This window comes from Myotis nattereri, assembly GCF_964212035.1.
Source record: "Myotis nattereri genome assembly, chromosome: 1".
NCBI lineage: Eukaryota > Metazoa > Chordata > Mammalia > Chiroptera > Vespertilionidae > Myotis > Myotis nattereri.
In genome coordinates, this window is record NC_138075.1 from 100,257,871 (window position 1) to 100,275,698 (window position 17,828).

Sequence of the window (17,828 nt, forward strand, 5' to 3'; positions counted from 1 at the left end):
CCAGGTTGTCTAGTTTGTTGGAATAGAGTTTTTCATAGTATTTTTAACAATCCTTTGTATTTCTGTGGGGTCTGTTGTTATTTCGCCTCTATCGTTTCTGATTTTGTTTATTTGGGTTCTCTTTGCTTCTTGGTGAGCCTGGCTAGAGGTTTGTCAATCTCGTTTATCCTTTCAAAGAACCAGCTCTTGGTTTCATTACTCTTTTGTATTGTTTTTTTTTTGTTTGTTTGTTTGTTTTGTTTCTATGTCATTTCATTTCTGCTCAGATCTTTATTATATCCTCTCTTCTGCTCACTCTGGGATTTTCTTGTTGCTCTCTTTCTAATTCTTTGAGTTGTAGAGTTAGATGATTTACTACCATTTTTTCTTGTTTTTTTTGAAGTAGGCCTGTAGAGCTATAAACTACCCTCTCCGGATTGCTTTCATTGTGTCCCATAGATTTTGGATTGTTGTGTTTTTACTGTCATTTGTTTCTAGGATGTTTCGAATTTCTTCTTTGATTTCATTGGTAACCCAATCATTGTTTAATAGCATGCTATTCAGCTTCCAAGTGTTTGAATGTTTTTATTTTTTTAATTGTTGTTTATTTCTAATATTATGCAATTGTGGTCTAAGATACTTGATATGATTTTAAGCCTCTTGAATTTGGGGAGCCTTTGCTTGTGACCCAATATGTGGTCTATTTTTGAAAATGTCCCATGTGCACTTGAGAAGGACATATATTCCATGGCTTTGGGGTGAAATGTTCTGAAGATGTCAATTAAGTCCAGCTGATCTAGTGAGTCATTTAGGATTGCTGTTTCTTTGCTGATTTTTGTCTAGAGGATTATCCAGTGATGTCAGTGGTGTATTAAAGTCTCCTACTATGATTGTATTGTTGTTGATCTCTCACTTGATATCTTCCAGGGGTTTTTTTATGTATTTGGGTGTTCCTGCATTGGGTGCATATATGTTTATAGGGGTTATATCCTCTTGTTTTATCAATCGTTTAGTATTATAAAGTGGCCTTCCTTATCTTGTTATGGCCTTCACTTTGAGGTCTATTTTGTCATATATAAGTATTGCTACCCAACTTTTTTTTCATTTCCATTTGCCTGGATATTTTTTCATCCCTTCACTTTCATTCTGTGTGAGTCCCTTGTTCTGAGGTGGGTCTCTTATAGACAGCATATATATGGGTCATGTTTTCTTACCCATTCAGCCACTCAAAGTCTTTTGATTGAAGCATTTAATCCATTTATGTTTAAGATAATTATTGATAGGTACTTGTCTTGTAGCCATTTTTATTCTTTGTGTCTGTGTTCCTTTTTGTCCCTCTATTTCTTCTTTTTAAAACAGTCCCTTTAGCATTTCTTGTATTGCTGGCTTGATAGTGATAAACTCCCTTAGCCATTTTTTGTCTGTGAAGCTCCTGATTTCCCCTTCAATTTTGAATGATAGCCTTGCTGGATAGAATATTCTTGGATTCAGTCCCTTCCTTTGCATCACTTTGTATACTTCATTCCATTCACTTCTGGCCTTATATGTTTCTGTTGAGAAATCATTTTATTGTATAATGTGAGTTCCCTTGTCGGTAACTTTCTGTCTCTTTCTTACAGCCTTTAAGATTCTTTCTTTCTCATTAACATTTACCAATTTAATTATGATTTGTCTCAGTGTGGGTCTTTTTAAGTTCATCTTGTTTGGGACTCTGTGTTGTGTGACATTTTTCTTCCCAAAATCAGGGAAGTTTTCTGTCGTTATTTCTTCAAATAGGTTTTCTCATACTTGCTCCTCTCTTTTTCATTCTGGCACCCCTATTATACATACCTTACTTCATTTCATGTTTTCCCAAAGCTTCCTAGGCTCTCCCCATGCTTTCTAATTTTTTCTCCAATTGTTGCTCAGATTGGGTGTGTTTTTCTGCCCTGTCTTCTAATTCACTAATTCGGTCATCTGCTGCTTCTATTCTACTCTTGGAACTTTCCTTGGTGTTATTTTATTGCAGCTATATCACTCTTTATTTTTCTTTATTCTTACATAGGTTGTTGATTTTTTTCATCCATCTGGTTTATGAACTGTATGACCCTTATTTTTAATTCTTTTTCTGACATATTGCATGCCTTTTTTTCACTTAGCTTCTTTTCTGGTGATTCCTCCTTTTCTTTCCTTTGGGGGTTTCTTTCTCTCCCCATTTTTGCTCTCACCAACGTATCTAGATGTCTAGTCATACAGGGGATGCTCCTTGGGTGGCAGTGGCTCCTAAGACTGTGGTTGCTCCTCGGGCGGTCCCAGCAGTGGCTGCTCCTCAGTTGGCAGTGGCTCCTCTGGTGTGTGCTGTTCGCAGCAGTCGTAGCTCCTCTGGCTGGTGGGGGGAGGCTGCTCACACAGCTGCTGTTCCTCAAACGGGGTTGGGCTGATCACGAGGCTGCTGCTCCTTGGATGGGGGCAGGCTGTGCATGGCTGCTGCTCCTACAGCCAACATCATACTCAATGGGCAAAAACTAAAACCATTTCCCCTAAGAACAGGAATAAAACAGGAATGCCCATTCTCACCACTCCTGTTCAACATAGTACTGGAAGTGCTAGCCATAGCATTCAGACAAGAAAAAGAAATAAAAGGCATCCAAATTGGAAAAAAAGAAGTAAAACTGTTATTATTTGCAGATTACATGATATTGTACATAGAAAACCCAAAAGACTCCATCAAAAAATTACTAGACTTAGTAAATGAATTCGGCGATGTAGCAGGATACAAAATTAACACCCAGAAAACTATGGCTTTTTTATATACCAATAATGAACTTGCAGAAAAGAAATTTAAAAAATAATTCCATTTACCATTGCAACACTAAAATTAAGATACCTAGGAATAAACTTAGCTAAGGAGGTAAAAGAGCTGTACTCAGAAAACAGGACATTGAAAAAAGAGATAGAGGAAGACATAAGCAAATGGAAGAACATGTCGTGTTCATGGATTGGTAGAATCAACATCATTAAAATGTCCATACTACCCAAAGAAATCTATAGATTCAATACAATCCCCATTAAAATATCAATGGCATATTTCACAGACCCAGAACAAATGCTCCAAAAATTCATCTATAATAATAAAAATATAATATGCTAATTAGACTGAATGTCCTTCCAGACGGCCTTCAGGACGAAGCTGGGGCTGCGAGGGAAACCCGGGTCCCGGGTGCCAGAGGGAAGCAGGTGCCGGCAGCTGGGGGAAGGAAGCCACACTCTTGCATGAATTTTGTGCATCAGGCCTCTAGTATGGAATAAAAAAAAACAACCCAAATATCCGCAGTGATTCTGAGAAAGAAAAACAAAGTAGGAGGGATCAGAATACCAGATATCAAGCTATATTACAAAGCCACTTTTCTCAAAACTGTCAGGTGCTGGCACAAGAACAGACATATAGACCAATGGAACAGAATAGAGAACCCAGAAATCAACCCAAACCACTGTGCTCAATTAATATTTGACAAATGAGGCAAGAGCATATAATGGAGTCAAGACTGTCTCTTCAATAAATGGTGTTGGGAAAATTGGATAGATACATGCAAAAAAATGAAACTAGACCACCAACTTACACCATACACAAAAATAAACTCCAAATGGATAAAGGACTAAAAAATAAGATGGAAAACCATAAAAATCTTAGAAGAATCCATAGACAGCAAAATAGCAGACATATGTTGTAGCAATATCTTTACCGATTCAGTTCCTAGGACAATGGAAACTAAGGAGAAAATAAACATATGGGACTATATCACAATATAAAGCTTCTGCACAGCAAAAGAAACCATTAACAAAACAACAAGAAAGCCCACTGTATATGGGAGAACATATACTCCAATGTTTTCACCAATAAGGGTTTAATCTCCAAAATTTACAGGGAACTCAGACAACTTAACAAAGGGAAGATAATCCAATCAAAAAATGGACAAAGAACCTACATAGACACTTTTTGAAAGAGGACATACAGAAGGCCAATAGACATATGAAAACATGCTCAAAGTCACTAATCATCTGAGAGCTGTAAATCAAAGCGACAATGTGGTATCATCTAACACCTGTCAGAATGGTTATAATCAAAAAATCAACAAACAACAAGTGCTGGAGAGGATGCACAGAAAAAGGAACCCTCTTGCACTGCTGGTGGGAATGCAGACTGGTTCAGCCACTGTGGAGAACAGTATGGCATTTCCTCAAAAAATTAAAAATGGAACTCCCATTTGACCCAGTGATCCCACTTCTAGGAATATATCCCAAGAAATCAGAAACACCAATCAGAAAGGATATATACACCCTTATGTTCATAGCAGCACAATTTACAATAGCTAAGATTTGGAAACAACCTAAGTGCCCATCAGTAAATGAGTGGATTAAAAAACTGTGGTACACCTACACAATGGAATACTATGATGTTGTAAGAAAGAAGGAACTCTTACCATTTGCAACAGCATGAATGGAACTGGAGAGCATTATGCTAAACGAAATAAGCCAGTTGGAGAAAGATAAATACCACATGATTTCACTCATTTGTGGAATATAATGAACAACATAAACTGATAAACAAAAATAGATCCAGAGACAGAGATGCATCGAACTGACTGTCAAACCTCAGAGGGAAGGTGGGGTGAGGGAGTGGTGGTAAGAGATCAACCAAAAGACTTGTATGCATGTGTATAAGCATTACCAATGGACACAGACACTAGATGGATGAGGTCATGTGCTGGGGGGGTAGGAGTGGCTGGGTAGAGGTCAATGGGGAGAAAAGAAGACATAATTAAATACTTTAATTAATAAAGAATTTAAAAATAAATAAATAAATAAATAAAGGTTTGGAATCAGCCTATGTGCCCATCAGAAGATGAGTGGATGAAAAAGCTATGGTACATTTACACAATGGAATACTTCATGGCAATAAAAAAGAAAGAACCTTTCCCATTTGCAAAAGCATTGGTGGACCTGAGAGTATTATGCTGAGTGAAGTAAGCCAGTCAAAGAAAGATAAGTATCACATGATCTCACTCATATGTGGAATCTAATAAACCAAATAAACTTATGATCAAAAATAGACCCAGAGACATAGAAGCATGAGCAGACTGTTGGATCTCAGAAAGATGGTAGGGGAGGGAGGATGGAAAGAGATCAGCCGATGAACTTGTATGCAATAACCCATGGACACAGACAATGGGTTGGTGAGGGTCTGGAGCGGAGAGGAACGGGAGCAAGCTGGAAGAGATTAATGAGGGAAAAAGAGGGAACTATGTAATACATTCAACAATAAAGACTTTTTTAAAAAAGACACTACAAAGAAAGAAAATTGTAGACCAATATCCCTGATGAATATAAATGCTAAAATTCTCAACATTATTTTATCAAATAGGATCCAGTAATACATTAAAAAGGTCATACAGCATGACGAAGTGGGATTTATTCTGGGATGCAGGGCTGCACTGTACAATATTCACAAATCAATAAACATGATACATCACATTAAGAAAATGAAGGATAAAAATCACATGATCATATTAATAAATGCAGAAAAAGCATTCAATAAAATCCAGTTACCATTTATATAAAATCTCTCAGCGAAGTGGGAACAATGGGATCATACTTCAGCATGATAATGACCATATCTGACAAACCCACAGCCAAACTAAATGGGCAACACAAAAACCATTTCTCCTAAGAACAGGAACAAGACAAGGATGTCTGCTTATAAAATAAATAATTCCAATTATAAAATAAATAAATCACAGGACCAATGTATAGCACAGTGACTATAGTTAATAATACTGTATTTGTATAATCAAAAGTTGCTAAGTGAATAAATCTAGAAAGTTCTCACCAGAAGAAAAATATTCTGTACCTATGTGTGGTGATAGATGTTAATTAGACTCATTGTGTTGATTATTTCACAATACAATTGAATGACCCTTGAACTACATGGACTTTAGGGGCACCAACTGCACCAGCAGTTGAAAGTCTGCACATAACTTAAGTTGGCCCTATGTATACAAGAATTCCCAATAGCTAGCTGAGCCTTGATCTATGTGGGTATGAACTGCTAGGGCTGATTGAAAAATATTCTCATATAACTGGGCCAACACCATTCAAACCTGCATTATTCAAGAATAAACTATATGTATACATGAAAAAATACAATGTTATATATCAACTAGAGGCCCGGTGCACAAAAATTTGTGCACTCAGGGGGACGGGGGGGGTGGGGGGGGCGGTCCCTCAGCCCGGCCTGTGCCCTCTCGCAGTCTGGGACCCCTCGGGAGATAACGACCTGCTGGCTTAGGCCTGCTCCCGGGTGGCAGAAGGCAGGCCCAATCCCTAGGTGCAGCCCCTGGTCAGGCTCAGAGCAGGGCCGATTGGGGAGTTGGGGTGCTGCCCCTGTCATGCACAGAGCAGGGCAGAATGGGAGGTTGTGATGCCACCCTCAGTCACGCTCAGGGTAGGGCCGATTGGGGGGTTGGGGCACCACCCCCTGTCACACTCAAGGCAGAGTCGATGGGGAGGTTGCGGCGCCACCCCCTGTCACCCACAGAGCAGGGCCCATCAGGGGGGTTGGGGCTCCGTACCCTGTCACTCACAGAGCAGGGTCAATCAGAGGGTTGGGGAGCTCCCCCCTGTCATGCACAGAGCAGGGCCGATCAGGGGGTTTGGGAGCTCCCCCCTATCACTCACAGAGTAGGGCCGATAGGGGAGTTGAGGCACCGCCCCCGGTCACACACAGAGCAGGGCGGATCAGGGGGTTGGGGTGCTGCACCCTGTCACACTCAGGGCAGGGCCGATGGAGAGGTTATGGCTCTACCCCGTCACACACAGAGCAGGGCCCATGGGGGGGGGGGTTGGGGCGTTGCCCTCTATCACCCACAGAGCAGGGCCGATCATGGGGTTGGGGTGCCGCCACTGTCACACTCAGGGCAGGGTCGATGGGGAGGTTATGGCTCTACCCCATCACACACAGAGCAGGGCCTGTTGGGGGTGGGGGGGTGGGGCACCACACCCTGTCACACACAGAGCAGGGCCCATCAGGGGGTTGGGGCGCCACACCCTGTCACACACAGAGCCACAGGGCGATCAGCGGGTTTTGGAGCTCCCCCCATCAGGCACAGAGCAGGGCTGATCAGGGGGCTGGGGCGCCTTCCCCTGTCATGAACAGAGCAGGGCCAATAGGGAGGTTGTGGCCCCACCCCCGTCACACACAGAGCCACAGGGCGATCAGGGGGTTTGGCCGCTGCCCCCTGTCACGCTGATCCTGGTGCTGGGAGGCCTCGTGGCTCCGCTGTTCCTGGTGCTGAGAGGCCTCGGGGCTCTGCTGATCCCTGTGCTGGGAGGCATATTACCCTTTTACTATATAGGATAGAGGCCTGGTGCACGTGTTGGGGCTGGCTGGTTTGCCCTGAAGGGTGTCCTGGATCAGTGTGGGGGTCCCCACTGGGGTGCCTGGCCAGCCTGGATGAGGGGATGATGGCTGTTTGCAGCTGGTCACACACCCTTCAGGGTGGGGGTCCCCACTGGGGTGCCTGGCCAGCCTGGATGAGGGGATGATGGCTGTTTGCAGCTGGTCACACACCCTTCAGGGTGGGGGTCCCCACTGGGGTGCCTGGCCAGTCTGGGTAAGGGGCTGAGGGCTGTTTTCAGGCTGGTGGGTGACTGAAGCTCCCAACCGCTCCTTTTTTTCTTTTTTCTTTTTTTATTCTGGGCCAGCTTTAGCTCTGAGGCTCCAGCTCTTAGGCCTCTGCTGCTGAAAGCAGGTATCTGGTTTTTTTTCAGTTCCATAATCGAAACAATGTATAACTCCAGCTCTGAGATCCTGGCTGGCTGAAAGCAGGTTTCTGGGGTTTTGTTTAGCTTCTATATTTGTAACTATGTTTCAGACTGCAGGCTCAGAGACCGGCAAGGCAGGTGGGGAACATTGGTTTCCTCCATCACTGAAGCAAGCAAGCCTCATGTTAGTTTCAAGCTGCCTGGCTGCCGGCCGCCATCTTGGCTGGCAGTTAATTTGCATATCTCACTGATTAGCCAATGGGACGGGTAGCGGTTGTACGCCAATTACCATGTTTCTCTTTTATTAGATAGGATTACATCTCAAAAAAAAGTGGTCCTCTTATAAGCACCAGAAACACCAGAAAAGGTGTTATAGGATAGCCCCTGAGTTGAAAGGAGAGGACTGTCCCCTCCTCAGTACTTGTCAGTCTCCTGAGAAAAAATTCGAGTGACTGACAGCAGTGAGGTAGCTTTTTTACAGCCCCAGAGACCTAACAGAAAGAAGAGACAAATTGAAAGTCCTGAGTGCCCAACTCGGGACTGGGTGGAAACCCAGAAAGCCTTGATGAAGCTTTTTAGGAAGTCACTGATCTCCTGTTGGGCAGATATGTCCAGGAACTAAAGATAATGGTAACAGGCATATACAGTAGATTAAATGTTCAACCCCATCAGATTTCCTAATGCTTCCCACTCATATCAAAAGGTGGGACCCTGATTCATAGGTTGGGACATTTGAGCAGACACAAATGTGACTTCCAAGTCAGCTCAGAATCCTTCGAATGCCCCTCATTGTCTCCAGGCCCATAATGAGAGTTATATCCTAGGATAGCCCCAATGGACACAGACAAAGCCTAGTATAGGAGTAGAGAGCCTATGCAGGGTTGCAAAAAAAACCAGCAGGAATATGCAGAGCATATATAGGAAGAAGTTCTAAGGGCATTGGATGGAGAAGGATAAAATATACACTGGATTTGGGAGAATTAATATTAAAGGCATGCTCACTCAAGATTTGGAATTTCATGCGCTGGCTTAAACACCCAGGAGTGGGATTCATAGCTATGTTGGCTAACAGAAGCCTGGACTCAGCTGTGGCTGGCAGTTAATGAGGATGTTTCTAGCATTCTGAAAAAAAGAACACTGAAGTCTCAGGAAGTTAGAAATGTTAAGAGTATCTATTCTGTGCAACATGCATAGCCGCACCTTTACTGCACTTCCCAAGAGAGCCAGAGGATACTCCCTTCACAAGGCCAGAGAATTCCACTTTGAAGTGTTCACAGGCCTCCTCGAGAAGCTCTTCTTGGTTGTTTTCTTTAAGCAGGAAATGACAGTGGGAGAGGCGGCAATGAAATTAGGCTTCCTGATTTTAAAAGGGAAAAAAAGGAATCCCAAGGTAGTCTGGCCCAGGGCTCTCAAAACATGATGGACACAATTACTATAATGAGCTGTAAGATTAGAGTAGTAATTGAAATATATAAGGAGAAAAATTCTGGGTCTGGTAGGCTAAATCTTAGTTAAGAATCAGAACTTACTTTGTTCAAACCCAGAGGCCCAGAATCCTTTGACTTGGGGGATAGGCATGGGGTCTCTTTGAGCAAGCACCTGCCATGTAACTAGAGTCTATACATGAATCTTCCTCCAATCCTTACCCAGAGGGCCCTAAAGCTATTGAACAAAAAAGGGAAAGGAGTTACACAAATATTCCAGGGACTATCAGATACTCAGAATTCATGCAAACAATAGGAGACTCAAATTACAACAGCAGTCCACAGTCCACAGTGTGAGCTCATGAAGATGAGGTGATTAATGGACTAGTGAACCAGTCTGTCTTACAGTGGGTCCAATAGCATTGAGGACCAAGCCTGTCATTATTTTTCCAGTCCCAGAATGTGTAAGACTTATAGATATATTACTAGCTAGCAGAGTCTCACATTGACTCCTTGACCCATAGGATGAAGGCCATTATGGCAGGAAGGTTCAGATGGGAACTGTCCCCTTCCAAGTAGAACTGCCCCCTCCCCCACTGCCAAGAGAGTGAACCCAACATATTATCACAACTCTGGGGGAATTGCATAGATTAATGTAACCATCAAATAACAAAAAGCTACAGGAGAAGTGATTCCTGCCACATTAATATGTAACTCATGTTTGGCTGGTGCTTCTAGAAACCAGATGGATCATAGAGAATGCTATTACAGAGAAGTCAGTCAGATGGTGATGACAGTTACAACTGCAGTTTCAGATGGGTGTGTTTACTAAGACAAATAAAAAACACCCTTGGCACCTGACACGCAGCTATAGTCCCAGAGAATGCTTTTTTTTCCATTCCAGCAGCAGAGTTGGCTGCCTTCACATGGTGGGGACAACAGTACACTTCCTCCTGAGTCTTTATTTCAAGATTGAATCAACTATCTTGCTCTCTGTCACAATATGGTCATAAGACTTGATTATCATGATATCTTAAAGAACATCACTGCATTTCATTTGTGACATTGTGCTAATTGGACCTGATGAGCAGGAAGTGACAGGTATTTTAGGTGCCTTAGTAAAACACATACATCTTGGTGGATAAAAGATAAACTCCATGAAAGTTTAGAAACATTTCATATTCTGAAGTTTCTAGGAACCCAAGGGTCTAAAAGATGTCAGGATTAAGTGGTAAGTTGCTATATCTTTCACTTCCTATCACAAAGAAAAAGATGCAGTATTTGGTAGACCTGTGGGATTAAGAGATAAAATATACCATACTTGAGCATACTGCTTTGACCCACTTAAGGTGGCAGTGTTAAGGGATGCCAGATCAAGAAATAAAAACGACAAAATGGCGACCAGCAGGAAGGTAGGGAGGGAGAGAGTGTGAGAGCGCAAGGAAGTGATAGAGGAGTGTGTGGATGTGTGTGGTGTGTGTGTATGAGCTAGGGACAGTTAGATTCTGCAGGTCTTCTAAGGGGCTGCTAAACCGGGCAGTCTTAGGTGGCAGAGTCCCGCTCCCTGCACGGACACTCCTGGGCGGCCAGCACAGGCCCAGTGACCACGCCATCTTGGGAAACAGAGCTGCTTGAGACTAGGGTCCTGGCCTCAGCACCACCCAGTCTGATCTCAGACGCATACCAGGACCCTGCAGCCACTGGGGACAGAGACCTGTGACCACAGCTACAGACCTGCGGACACCAAAAGTTCAGAAATCCCCAAGGCAGATCCATGAGTAACATAGCCCATCCCCCCTTCCCGCAGGCTCCTGGGCAGCGCCAGAGTAACTAACTGATAGACCCACCCCTTGCCAGGGCCTCAGCGCTGCAGGAACTTTAGCCTGGAAGTGCGCGAGCACCTTGGAAATGATCCTGCGTGGGGCCGGGTTCAGGAGTCCTGGGCTGGGAGCAATTGTGCGAACACCGTAAACTGGTCCTGCTCGCACTGCCTGCTCCAGGAGCCCTGGGCTGGGAGCAAATGCGTGAATACCGGGAATTTGTCCACGTAGCACAGGCCTAGGGACCCTGATTCTCTGGGCAGGAGGCAGCACCAAGCACCAGAGACTTGATTGTGTTTCTTATCACCTTCGCCTGAGATCCTGATTCCCTGTGCATTCATACTAAGAGCCAGTGAATCCAATTCCTGGTGCAAGGGCACACAAGGACCCTGATTCTCAAGGCGAGGTTGCGAGGTTGCGCGAAGCAGCAGAGACTCTGATACTGGATTCTTGGGGAACTCTGACTCCTGAAACACGCTAGGGGGCTCTGGTTTTCAACACACTCCAAGGGGGTCTCTGTTTCAGCACGGTGCAGACAGGGTCCCTGATTCTACGGGCACGTACGAGGCCACATTGAGCGCTGGCAACACTGACTCTGAGCGAGCCTGGTTCCCACCAACCCACAACAGCCACACATCTTAGTGTCAGAGCTCTTCAGTGACACTAGGGTGGTGGGAGGCTCCCACTGCACATGGCCCAGGCCCACGCAACTCGACGTTTGAACCATCAGAAGGTAATCAGAATGAAGAGACGACACAACACCCAGAGGAAAGACAATGAGGAGTCACCAAGAAAGGAAATTAATGAAGTTGAAGCATGCAACATGACAGAAAAAGAATTCAGAATAATGGTTGTACAATTCATTCACCGGATGGATGAGAAAATCAACAACCTATGCAAGAATCAGGGAGAAATGAAAAGTGATATAGCTACAATCAAAAACACCATGGAAAGTTTGAACAGCAGACTAGAAGAAGCAGAAAACTGAATTAGTGAGTTAGAAGATAAGGCAGAGAAACAAGCTCAATCTGAACAGCAACTAGAGAAAATAATTAAAAAGCAGGAGGAAAGCCTAAGGGAGCTTTGGGACAACATGAAATGAAGTAACATATGCATAATAGGGCTGCAAGAAGGACAAGAAGAGCAGCAAGGATTAGATACTCTATTTGAAGAAATAATGACAGAAAACTTCCCAGATATGCGGAAGAAAAAGGTTACACAAGTACAGAGAGTCCCAGGCAAGATGAACCCCAAAAGACACACACCAAGACACATCATAATTACCATGGCAAATGTGCAAGACAAAGAGAGAATCTTAAAGGCTGCAAGAGAGAAACAGAGAGTTACCTACAAAGGATCCCCCAACAGATTATCAAATGATTTCTCAACAGAAACACATCAGGACAGAAAGGAATGGACAGAAATTTACAAAGTGATGCAAAGCAAAGGACTGAATCCAAGAATACTTTATCCAGCAAGGCGATCATTCAAAATTGAAGGGGAAATAAGAAGCTTCACAGACAAAAAAAGGCTAAGGGAGTTTATCAACACCAAGCCAGCAATGCAAGGAATGCTAAAGGGACTGGTATAAAAAGAAGAAATAAGAAGCCCAGAAAGAAAACAGCCACAAAAAAAAAGAAATGGCAACAAACAAGTACCTTTCAATAATAACTTTAAACGTAAATGGACTAAATGGTCCAATCAAAAGACATCGAGTAGCTGAATGGATAAAAAAACATGACCCATATATTTGCTGTCTACAAGAGACCCACCTCATTAGAAGGGACTCACACAGACTGAAAGTAAAGGGATGGAAAAATATCTTTCAGGCAAATGGAAATGAAAAAAAAAGCTGGGGTAGCAATACTTATATCAGACAAAATAGACCTCAAAGTGAAGGCCATAACAAGAGATAAGGAAGGCCACTTCATAATACTAAAGGGATCAATACAACAAGAGGATATAACCCTGATAAACATATATGCACCCAATGCAGGAGCACCCACATACATAAGAAAACTCCTGGAAGATATCAGGGGAGAGATCAACAACAATACAATCATAGTAGGGGATTTTAATACACCACTGACATCACTGGATAAATCCTCTAGACAAAAAATCAGCAAAGAAACAGCAATCCTAAATGAATCACTGGATCAGATGGACTTAATTGACATCTTCAGAACACTTCACCCCAAAGCCACAAAATATACGTTCTTCTCAAGTGTTCATGGGACATCTTCAAAAATAGGCCACATATTGTGTCACAAACAAAGTCTCCCCAAATTCAAGAAGATTGAAATCATACCAAGCATCTTCTCAGACCACAAGGGCATAATATTAGAAGTAAACTACAATAAAAACAACTCAAAATACTCAAACACTTGGAAGCTGAATAGCATGTTATTAAATATTGATTGGGTTACAAATGAGATCAAAGAAGAAATTAAAAACATCCTGGAAACTAATGACAATGAAAACACAACAATCCAAAACCTTTGGGACACAATGAAAGCAGTCCTGAGAGGGAAGTTTATAGCTCTACGGGCCTATCTCAAAAAACAAGAAAAAATGGTAGTAAATCATCTAAATCTACAGCTCAAAGCATTAGAAAGAGAGCAACAAGAAAACCCCAGAGTGAGCAGAAGGAAGGAGCTAATAAAGATTAGAGCAGAAATAAATGACATAGAGACCAAAAAAACAATACAGAAAATCAATGAAACCAAGAGTTGGTTCCTTGAAAGGATAAACAAGATTGACAAACCTCTAGCCAGGCTCACCAAGAAGCAAAGAGAGAGGACCCAAATAAACAAAATCAGAAATGATAGAGGCGAAATAACAACTGACCCCACAGAAATACAAATGATAGTTAAAAAATAGTATGGACAACTCTACTCCAACAAACTAGACAACCTGGAGGACATGGACATATTCCTAGGAAAATAGAACATTCCAAAACTTAATCAGGAAGAATCTAAAAATCTCAACAGGCCAATAACTATGGAAGAAATTGATGCAGTCATCAAAAAGCTTCCAGCAAACAAAAGCCCAGGACCAGACGGCTTCACAGGGGAGTTTTATCAAACATTCAAGGAAGAACTAAAACCTATCCTCCTCAGACTACTACAAAAAATCCAAGAGGAAGGAACACTTCCAAGCTCATTCTATGAAGCCAGCATCACCCTAATACCAAAACCAGGTAAAGACAACACAATGAAAGAGAATTACAGGCCAATATCCCTCATGAACATAGATGCCAAAATCCTCAACAACATCATAGCAAATCGGATCCAGCAGTACATCAGAAAGATCATACACCATGACCAAGTAGGATTTATCCCAGGGATGCAAGGATGGTACAATATCCACAAATCAATAAACGTGATACATCACATAAACAAATTGAAAGAAAAAAACCATATAGTCATATCAATTGATGCAGAAAAAGCATTTGACAAAATTCAACACCCATTTTTGATAAAAACTCTCAGCAAGGTGGGAATAGAAGGATCATACCCAACATAATAAAAGCCATATATGACAAACCCACAGCCAACATGATACTCAGTGGGCAAAAATTAACACCATTTCCCCTAAGAACAGAAACAAGACAGTGATCCCACTCTCACCACTCCTGTTCAACATAGTACTGGAAGTATTAGCCATTGCAATTAGACAAGAAGAAGAAATAAAAGGCATCCAAATTGAAAAGTAGAAGTAAAACTGTCCTTATTTGCAGATGACATATTATACTTAAAAAACCCTAAAGACTCCATCAAAAAACTATTACACTTAATAAAAGAATTCGGCAATGTAGCAGGATACAAAATTAATGCCAATAAATCTATGGCATTTCTATACACCAATAGTGAACTTGCAGAATGAGAGACTAAAAAAGCAATCCCATTTACCATCGCACCAAAAAAATTAAGCTACCTAGGAATAAACTTAACTAAAGAGGTAAAAGACCTCTACTCAGAAAACTACAGGACGTTGAAAAAAGATATAGAGGAAGACATAAAGAGATGGAAGAACATACCATGTTCTTGGATTGGTAGAGTCAACATCATTAAAATGTCCATACTGCCCAAAGCAATGTATAAATTCAACGCACTTCCTATTAAAATACCAACGGCATATTTCACAGACCTAGAATGAAGTCTCCAAAAATTCATCTGGAATAAAAAACGACCCCGAATAGCTACAGTGATCCTGAGAAAGAACAAAGTAGGTGGATCTCAATACCAGATATCAAGCTTTATTACAAAGCCACTGTTCTCAAAACTGCCTGGTACTGGCACAAGAACAGGCATATAGATCAATGGAATAGAATAGAGAGCCCAGAAATCAGCCCCAACAAATACGCTCAATTAATATTTGACAAAGGAGGCAAGAACATACAATGGAGGCAAGATAGTCTCTTCAATAAATGGTGTTGGGAAAATTGGACAGATACATGCAAGAACATGAAACTAGACCACCAACTTACACCATACACAAAAATAAACTCAAAATGGATAAAGGACTTAAATATACGACGGGATACCATAAAAATACTAGAAGAATCCAAAGGCAACAAAATCTCAGACATATGCCGAAGCAGTTTCTTCACCGATACAGATCCTAGGGCATTGGAAACTAAAGAGAAAATAAACAAATTGGACTACATCAAAATAAAAAGCTTCTGCACAGCAAAAGAAACCATCAACAAAACAACAAGAAAGCCCACTACATGGGAGAACATATTTGCCAATGCTATCACTGATAAGGGTTTAACCTCCAACATTTATAGGGAACTCATACAACTTAACAAAAGGAAGATAAACAATCCAATCAAAAAATGGGCAAAGGACCTACATAGACACTTTTCAAAAGAGGACATTCAGAAAGCCAAGAGACATATGAAAACATGCTCAAAGTCACTAATCATCCGAGAGATGCAAATCAAAACAACAATGAGGTACCATCTCACACCTGTCAGACTGGCTATCATCAACAAATCAACAAACGACAAGTGCTGGAGAGGATGTGGAGGAAAAGGAACACTTGTGCACTGCTGGTGGGAATGCAGACTGGTGCAGCCACTATGGAAGACAGTATGGAGTTTCCTCAAAAAACTGAAAATGGAACTACCATTTGACCCAGTGATCCCACTTCTAGGAATATATTCCAAGAAACCAGAAACACCAATCAGAAAGGATATATGCACCCCTATGTTTATAGCAGCACAATTCACCATAGCTAAGATCTGGAAACAGCCTAAGTGCCCATCAGTAGATGAATGGATTAGAAAACTGTGGTTCATCTACACGATGGAATACTATGCTGCTGTAAAAAGGAAGGAACTCTTACCATTTGCAACGTCATGGATGGAACTGGAGAGCATTATGCTAAGTGAAATAAGCCAGTCAATGAAGGAGAAATACCACATGATCTCACTCATTCATGGATAATAGAGACCATTATAAACTTTTGAACAATAATAGATACAGAGGCAGAGCTGTCTCGAACAGACTGTCAAACTACAGCAGGAAGGCCGGGGAGGGTCGGGGGGGCAGGAGGAGGGGCGGTTAAGAGATCAACCGAAGGACTTGTATGCATGCATATAAGCATAACCAATGGACATAAGACACTGGGGGGTAGGGGAGGCCAGGGGATTGTCAAGGGCGGGGGAGGGGGGTGGGAAGGAGACATATGTATTACTCTTTGTAATACTTTAAGCAATAAAAAAAAAAAAGAAATACTCTGGTTGTGATGCAAGCTGCTCTGCTTCTGAAGCATTTTAATGAATAAGCAGACCCTATGGCAGAGGAAATGTCTGTACATAGGCTAAACAAAATGTTGTATGTATTACCTGGAAAACTCTAACAGGGGTTTATGAGGTGATTTCTAGGATATGGCCTTCTTTGGCTGACTACTGTTCTCCATTGGAAAAGCAGTTTCTTGCTTGTTACTAGGCTCTGGTAGACACTGAATCCCTAGTCCTGGGATACCAAGTGACTATGTTACATCACCACCCATCATGAACTGAGCATTACGTTATTTACCAATTCAGGCACAAGTAAATTGCGTGAGCAGAATGATGGTTAAGTAATGTATCAACTTGTCTGGGTCACAGTGCTAAGATATTTAGCCAAACATTATTCTGGGTATTTCTGAGTAGGCATTTTTTTAATAAGACTTGCATTTAAGTCAGTAGACTTTTAGTAAAACAGATTGCCATCCATAATGTGGGTAGGCCTCAATCAGTTGAAGGCCTGAATAGAACAAAAGGCTGACCTTTCCCAAACAAGAGAAATTTTGCCAACAGACAGTTTTAGGACTCGGACTGCATCTCTTTCCTGAGTGTCCAGCCTCCTGACCTCTCCAATCAGATTTTGGACTTGTCAAGTCTCCATAGTCATGTGAGCCAATTCCTTAAAATAAATCTTTACACACACACACACACACACACTACTGGTTCTGTTTCTCTGGAAAACCCTAACCAATATAAGCAGATAGCTCAGAATCTTGGAACCTCCTCTTATTGATTCACTCCCTCTCCTACAACTCACATTGTTGGCTTCATGAGGAATTCCCTATGACTAATTAATGGAGAAATGCCCAGGCCTGGTTTATGATGGACAAACATCAGCTAGAAGTAGATGGCTAATGCCATTACATCCCTATTCACAGGGGCTCTGAGAAAGAATAGTGAAGGAAAATCCTCCCAGTGGGCAGAACTTTGGGTCATACATCTCACTATTCACTTCAAATGGAAGAAAAAGTTGCCTGAAGTACAGATCTACATTAATTAATGAGCAGA